Source organism: Euprymna scolopes, chromosome 45 (assembly GCF_053919585.1).
Source record: "Euprymna scolopes isolate OS-2025 chromosome 45, ASM5391958v1, whole genome shotgun sequence".
Taxonomy (NCBI): Eukaryota; Metazoa; Mollusca; class Cephalopoda; order Sepiida; family Sepiolidae; genus Euprymna; species Euprymna scolopes.
In genome coordinates this window covers 29,193,545-29,201,559 of record NC_136526.1, presented here as the reverse complement: position 1 = coordinate 29,201,559, position 8,015 = coordinate 29,193,545, and positions in this window count along the sequence as shown.

Sequence of the window (8,015 nt, the reverse complement as noted above, 5' to 3'; positions counted from 1 at the left end):
CACATATGCCACGGCCAGATCTCTTGAACAAGCAGAAAAGCATTCGATAAGCTACGCAAATAACTTTACTGTAGCAGCTACAAATAATCCTTCGGGCTACAATCGTATAGCTGTGACTAAAGAAAATATGCATCCAAAAGGGGTTTGTTTTTTCTGTGGAAAATCACGTCATCCTCGATATTTATGTCCTGCACGAAACGCCGAATGTAAAAAATGCAAAAAAAATGGTCATTGGGCTAAAGTGTGTAAATCTTCTATTTCTAACACTCATACTGCTGTTCTTTATGACGACTCTGACTACCCCTCACCTTCTCTATCCTGACTAGGAACTAACTCCAAAGATGTCACATTCACTCAATGCCAAATTAACGGGCACTTCGTGAACGCTATGGTGGACTCTGGCAGTGTAAAAACATTCATTAATGAAAATACTGCTAAAAAACTTAAACTCTTCACAATACCTAAAAACAAAACTATAGCTCTGGCTGCTTCCGATCAACATGCTAAAATAACTGGCGAAGCTGTCGTGGATTTAATACTGAAAGATAAAACCCATTCTGGAATAACAATTGAAATCATTGAAAACCTTTTCATTGGTTTAATAATCGGAAAAGATATTTTTAAAAAATATAAAAAAGTAACACTTAAATTCGACGGTCCTAGAGACAAACTTATAATTGGAGCTATAAACACGAATAATTTTTTTCCTACCATAAACGTTCCACCCCCTCCTCTCTTTTCTAATCTTTCTCCTCATACTACTCCTATTGCGACAAAATCCCGACGTTACACTTTTGCCGCCAACAAATTCATAAAAGAAGAGACTGCTAGAATGTTGAAAGAAGGCATAATTGAACCTTCGATATCTCCGTGGCGAGCGCAAGTTCTTGTAACTTCGAATGAGAATCATAAGAAAAGAATGGTAGTCGACTACAGCGATACCATTAATAGATTCACGGAACTAGACGCTTACCCAATGCCTAATATCAATAAGATGGTAGACGACATCGCTCAATATAACATCTTCTCTACTCTCGACCTAAAATCTGCTTATCACCAAATACCTATAAATCATGCTGATCGTAAATTCACTGCGTTTGAAGTAAGCGGCAAACTTTTTCAATTTACTCGTCTTCCTTTTGGCGTCACCAATGGAGTAAGTGCTTTCCAGAGGAGCATAGACTATATTATAGAAAAAGAAAATCTAACCGATACCTTTGTGTATGTTGATAACGTAACTATATGTGGAAAAAATCAAGAAGAACACGATTACAATCTTCAAAAATTCTACAAAATTGCTAAACAATATAACATCACTTTAAATGAAAATAAAAGCATAATTTCTTCTAGTTCTATTACTCTACTCGGCTACACCATAGAAAATAATCAAATAGCTCCCGATTATCAAAGACTAAAACCATTACTCGAAATGCCACCTCCGCTGAATCTTAAATCTCAAAAAAGAATAGTTGGAATGTTTTCCTATTACTGCAAATTCATTAAAAAAATTTCTGATAAAATTTTATTACTAAATCAAAACAAAGAATTTCTACTACCTCCATCTGTATTAAAATCTAAAAGACGCCACTTTAATAACGGTAGATCCAAATAAAGAATTTGAAGTAGAAACGGACGCTAGTAACTATTGCATTGCTGCAACACTAAATCAAGAAGGTCGTCCTATTGCATTTTTCTCAAGAACTCTCAATACTAACGAAATTAAGCACCATGCAGTAGAAAAAGAGGCAGCCGCTATTGTAGAAGCTCTCCGTAAGTGGCGACATTTTCTACTCGGCAGGCACTTTAAAGTCATCACAGATCAGAAGAGCATCAGCTTCATATTGGACAATAAAAGAAAATCAAAAATTAAGAATGACAAAATATGTCGTTGGCGTATAGAATTATCCCAATACAATTTCACTATAGTTTATCGACCTGGACCTGAAAATATTGCTGCTGACACATTCTCTCGCATCTCTGCTCTTACTTACAATCTACAAGATCTTCGTGATTTACATAAACAATTATGTCATCCTGGTGTTTCAAGACTAAGCCATTTTATAAGAACGAGGAACCTCCCTTTTACTTTGGATCAAATTAAGAATATTACTGACTCTTGCTCATCCTGTCAATTACTGAAACCCAAATTCGCCAATACCAATGGAGGGACTCTCATTCAAGCCATATTACCTTTTCAACGATTAAATCTTGATTTTAAAGGCCCTCTACCTACTTCTATACATGGCAACAAATATCTACTTACTCTAATTGATGAGTATTCCCGTTTTCCTTTCGCTTTTCCTTGCAGAGATATGACAAGCAAAACCATTATCCACTGTCTAAACAAACTCTTTTCAATTTTTGGTTTGCCTGACATGATACATACTGACCGTGCTTCTGATTTCTTAGCAAGAGAAATAAAGGATTTTTTACACAAAAAAGGAATTGCTACTTCTAAAACAAGTAGATATCATCCTGAAGGTAATGGACAGATTGAAAAACTCAACGGTACCTTATGGAAGGCCATTCAAACAACATTACATTCTAATCAAATGAAACTACCTTATTGGGAAGACATACTACCGGACGCACTTCATTCAATTAGATCATTACTTTGTACTGCCACTAATATGACTCCCCATGATAGACTATTTAAATTAGGCACCGCCAAAAATGGCCGCAAAATCAAGTTGTTGTTGTTTTTTAAAACTAAATTACATTTATTAAAATCCATTATTTCTGAGTAACTTTTTTTTTTCCAGAAAGATAAAACCCTGAATTTTATCATATAGAAAACAGAATAATGTAAAACTTTTTCTACTATTTTTAATTCAATTTTAAATGTTAAATTTTCCCAAAAAGTTAACAATTGTTATTTTTTGTCTTGCACAAAAAACGTACTTAAATATTTAAAAAAAAGGGTTTTTGAAATAATTTATTTATTCATTTATTGTCTAACTAAGATTTAGGATGATTTTCTAAGAGAATATGCAAAAATATTATAATATAAGTACCTGAATTTCAAATAATTCCACTTATTCATATATGTAACCAGATATTTCGCGTCGCCGAAGAGTTCAGATCGACTCTATTTACGTTTTCTTTCGATGAGACGAAAACTATGGAAGACTAAACAGGCCAAAAAAACTTATTTTTCAGTGACGAAAATGTCAATGTATTATTAAGCTGAGGCTGGCCAGTACCAGATGGGTGACCATTTGTATGAGTTTGGTTTTTAATGTGTATGTGTGTGGGGGCCAGGCTCCCCAAAATGGGGGGAGGGGGCAATTTAAAGCAGAATAAAAAAAAATTATTTCAGCGCTTTTGGTCCACCGTAGTCGAAAGGCGGCAAACGTTTTCAAACGAGATCGAAAAAAATGATGCTATTTTTAACACAAAGGGCACAATATTTATCGAATTTTTTTTTTTTTTGTATCGATTATTCAAAGCATGCTCTGTTTAATAATGGTCATGCATTATTCGGCTCGCTAAAAATAAATTGTTAATTTATTTATCAAAAATTTTAAAATGGCTTTTTTCGTATAAATATAAAAAAAAATTTTTTTTTGTTTTGCTTAACTTAAATTAATTATTTTACTTAACATATTCACCGAATTTCACACTTCAAAACTCAAAAGCGGGATAATTAAACACAATCGAAGTTCTGATATTCAGACGTCAAAATAAGGTATGCAAACAATTTTTTTTTTTTTTTTTTTTTTTAATCTATAATTCTGTCCCTTACAACAACACAATATGTTTTGTTCAGTTTCAAATGATTATTTTAAGCATATTTGTTCCCACTTCAAAACAAGGGGGGGTTTTGTAAGCAAAAAAAAATATATATATAAATATCGTTTATGAAAAATAAGTACACTGTTATAAAGTTCATTCTTCTCCTAATAATCGCTGAAAATTTCGTATTGATCGGATAATTACCTGATTTTTGGTAGATTTTTAAAAAGACGGTCCGTCAAAAAGTACTGACCTGCCCCCCCAGTTTTGGCGGTGCCTAATTTAAATATAGTCGTAAATCTGCTTCCGGAATTTCAATTCCTTCTTGGGTTAAACCAGGCCCAATATATATTAGAAACCACACTAAAACAAGTAAACATGACCCTCCTGTAACGCCTGCCACCCTAATAGATGTCAACCTCCACTACGCTTATGTTCAACTACCTTCTGGTACTGAAACCACTGTCAACGTTCGAGACTTAGCTCGAAACTCATCAAATGAAGAAAACTCTAATAATAATCCTACTACTTCAGAGACTTTATTTGAACCTTCTACTAATGAAAACATTGGTCATGAGGAAGACAAAAATCAATCGTCTGATCTTGAAGAAAATCAGATTTCACTAAAAAATAATACTGAAAATCAGCATTCCTGCCAATCTGTGCGGAGGTCGTCCCGAGGTCGACAATTCCCTAGTAAATATAAGGATTTTGTGACTAAATACTGAAAAAACTGCAGTTTGGGTTCATATGTTATTTGTAAATAAAATGATTCTTATGTGATTGTAAAAAAAAAAAAAAAAAAAAAAAAAAATTGTCTATAATTAATTACCCCTTACTTGAATACTTTAGGACGGGGAAAATGTTATGATTTAATTTGTTGTTAAGAGTTATCCCCCTTGGGATTGACATTCATAATAAAAGCGCCCTCTGTTTCATTTTCCCGCTCGATCCTTTCAAGAGCGTACGTGTATTTTACAGTTAATAAAACCTTTCTAAAAGGCAATTCTTTACTTACTGATACTATTCACTTCAGTGGAAAACTCCCTGAATTCTCTGCTAGTAAATGCATTTTCTGTAGACCATGCGCAAACAATATTGATTCAAGATGCTGAGGATCTTTCTGAAGTCCTGCTGAAACAAGCGCAGACAAATTTTAGAGTGTGTTGGACCATAATCGGTAACCACCAGGAAATATTTGGCATTATATTAGATTATATCTGTTGTAGAACCAATAGTAATACCTCCATCCAGTCTTCCTCCCACTCCTCTCCCATAACCCTACTTCCGGTTTCGGGCTCACCGCCAAGCAGTTCCGGTTTGTAAGACTAGAAAATAAACGCGTTTCATTTCAGTCTCTCAGCGTTCTAGTTAATCACTAATCATCAGCACATGTAAATAATACAACCATCCCCAGACTTTACCAATTGGCTTTTACCGAAAATTCCCCTTTTGTCTAATGAACTGGAGTTGGATTAATTCTGTGTTTGTTTTGGTAATCGTTGGTCAAACTCGACAGACGAAATATGCAAATGCCCGGATGTTCTTCTTATGAACTTCCATGATTTGGTTGCTTCTCATACTATCACTCATTGTGGCACAAGTCAGAGGTACAGGCTCAGTCACAGATTCTTTATGCATACTCTGTTTTTTTTTTTTGGTGAGCGTGTCGATAGCCAGTGATACTACACCCTTACCTTTGATTTTTAATGTATGACTCTGCACTTGCATTGTAACACCTTCAGAGCTATCATATTAAATTCAGCCACGTCAAAGTGCAGGGCGTCGATCATGGGCTGCAGCCAACATCCATCTTTGGACATAACTTCATTGTGTTCCAGAAGCATGCAGGTCACCAAGGAACTCATATTTACCTATGATACATAGTTTGAACACCATAGGAATCGCCATAGGAATCGCTTTGATTCTACCTGAATATTGTTTCTTAGATCATTTGCCAAGGTGGGACATCCTCTGTGGTGTAATCTTATCCTCGGGTCATGACATTAGGCCTTTGCTTTATAATTCAGTATCCTACACAGGGAGAAATGGGTGTCACAACCTCTGAGATATCCAGAATTAAACTTCCTTCGCAAAGTATTATGTTTCCACAGATGAGCAATCTAAGTATTCATGTACTGGTTTCAAGATACTCCAACTGCTTGTTTTCTCGCCCAAACTGAAGAAAATGCTGCTTCATTCGTTTTCCAGACTCAACAGTTGTTGATGCATATGTTGTGTATGTATACTGACGTCACCTGTCAAATAGATATATCCCGTGATAGAACAGCTTGCCTTGGATGAGGCCAAGTTAATCCCAAATCTGCTACTGGTCAGACAGTATCTCTGCCCTTCGACACCAAACTTACTCATGACACACAGGAGACTTATTGTTCTGTACTGAGAGGGAGATGACTTATCACCTGAATTCTTAAATACATGGCATACTGATGAGGTTTTCCAGGATGTTGGGAAGCACTTCTCCTTCAAACAACGCTTAAACAGATTTGTAAGTATGGGGCAAGTTCTGGTTGAAGCTTTTTCAACACAATAAACATAAAGCAGGGACAAAAAAGGGAGAAACAGAATTAACGGGTGACGTTATAAGTGAAATATTATCAGCTCTAGCATGGCAAAGAGCATCACTTTTTTTTAACTCTCTCTATATAACCCAAATAAGATGGCAGTTGAGCAACATTTCCACCATTATTTATGAAAGTGTCCACAAAGAAAAAGTTGCTATGGTAACCAACAGCCAATTAGAAAAAATCGTCTCTTAAACGTCAATGTTGAAAAAGTTGCTTTGGTAACCAACAACCAATCAGAAGAAACCGTCTCTCACGTTCCTTACTAATTTTGAGGACATTTGAACGCCAGTAATTTATTATAACTTCTGTGTTAATGAACGAAAATTGAAATTTTTTATTTCAAAATATAGCTGAGGTGAACTGTAAAAAATTGTTTGAAATTTGGTCGGAAAATGAATGAGCGATTAAACTTTATAGCAGTTCTAATTGAGTAAAACTAACATTTAACTATATATTCAAACACTATATATATCTTATTGCCAGGTTAAGGACCTTATGCACAATATGTGGACAATAAGAGCCTAAATACCCCGTCTTGGTAGCACAATAATACCCCAATAAATAATAGTGTGACTCAGTATTGTTTTCATACCTGCACTGGACAGAAGTAGACGAAGTTGCTAAGCCAACTGAATGAAGTTTATTAGTATTTCTTATCACCAGTAAGTCTAGAAACGCTTCATTATTATGGAAAAATTCTAATCCAGGCGTCCAAGGATAGATTGAACGTGAACCTAACCCCCTACAAACCAAATTATCTCAAACAGATCTTCTCCTTCATGCCTCCAGCATTAAAGTTAGGTGTTAGAATGGCTGTTTTATATCTGTAAGAGGAACTTCAAGGCTCTTAGTTTTTCGATTGTAGCGGGTGTTGAAGAATACCAACGTTAGACGTACCTTTAGGAGGACGATGCAAATAACGAGCCATAATAATTTGAAAACGGACCACAGTTATTAAAATTGTGTATGCAATGGGAGTGGAATCATAGACAATACAGGATGATAAAACAGATGAGAGACACACTTAGAATCTTTATTTTAATAAAATATTACGATGGCTGAAGAACAGCTGCAGTCAGAATCAATTTTCCTATGCTGAATATCTGTAAAGAACACCAAGTAGCTTATCATGCTCGTCAGTCCAACTGAATTGTTTCTGCAGGAATAACCTATTCAGGCACACAATCGCAAGTGCACGACTTGTCGCAGATAATTTTGGCTTCAATTGGAAGATTAAAATCAAGTGCAAAAAGCATACGTGAAAGTGAAAACCTATGATGCATGGATGCAGACAATTTGAAGGACAACAACTTCAAACCATTCAGCTCCAGCAGCATAGCAGGGTTTGCAGGTAAGTTTGCAGGTAAGTTTGCAGGTAAGTTTGCAGGTAAGAGGTGAATCCAAGGGCGAAAATGCAGACTAATATCGAACAAAAACAAAACAAGTAACGATGCTTTACCTCCATAGAATGCTCTGAACTGATTGAAATTGTATTAGCACAGCTCCTTAGTCGACTTTCTGAATAATTAACTGTATTGCATATAAATTATCTTGTATACTACTACCCTTCATAGCATAAGTCTGTTCAGCCTAATTAGAGCAGATAGAAAAGCCTTCAAACTATTAGCAACAATTTTTAACGAAATCTTTAACTGTTTAATACAGTCAGAAACTGAAAATATAGTATTCCAA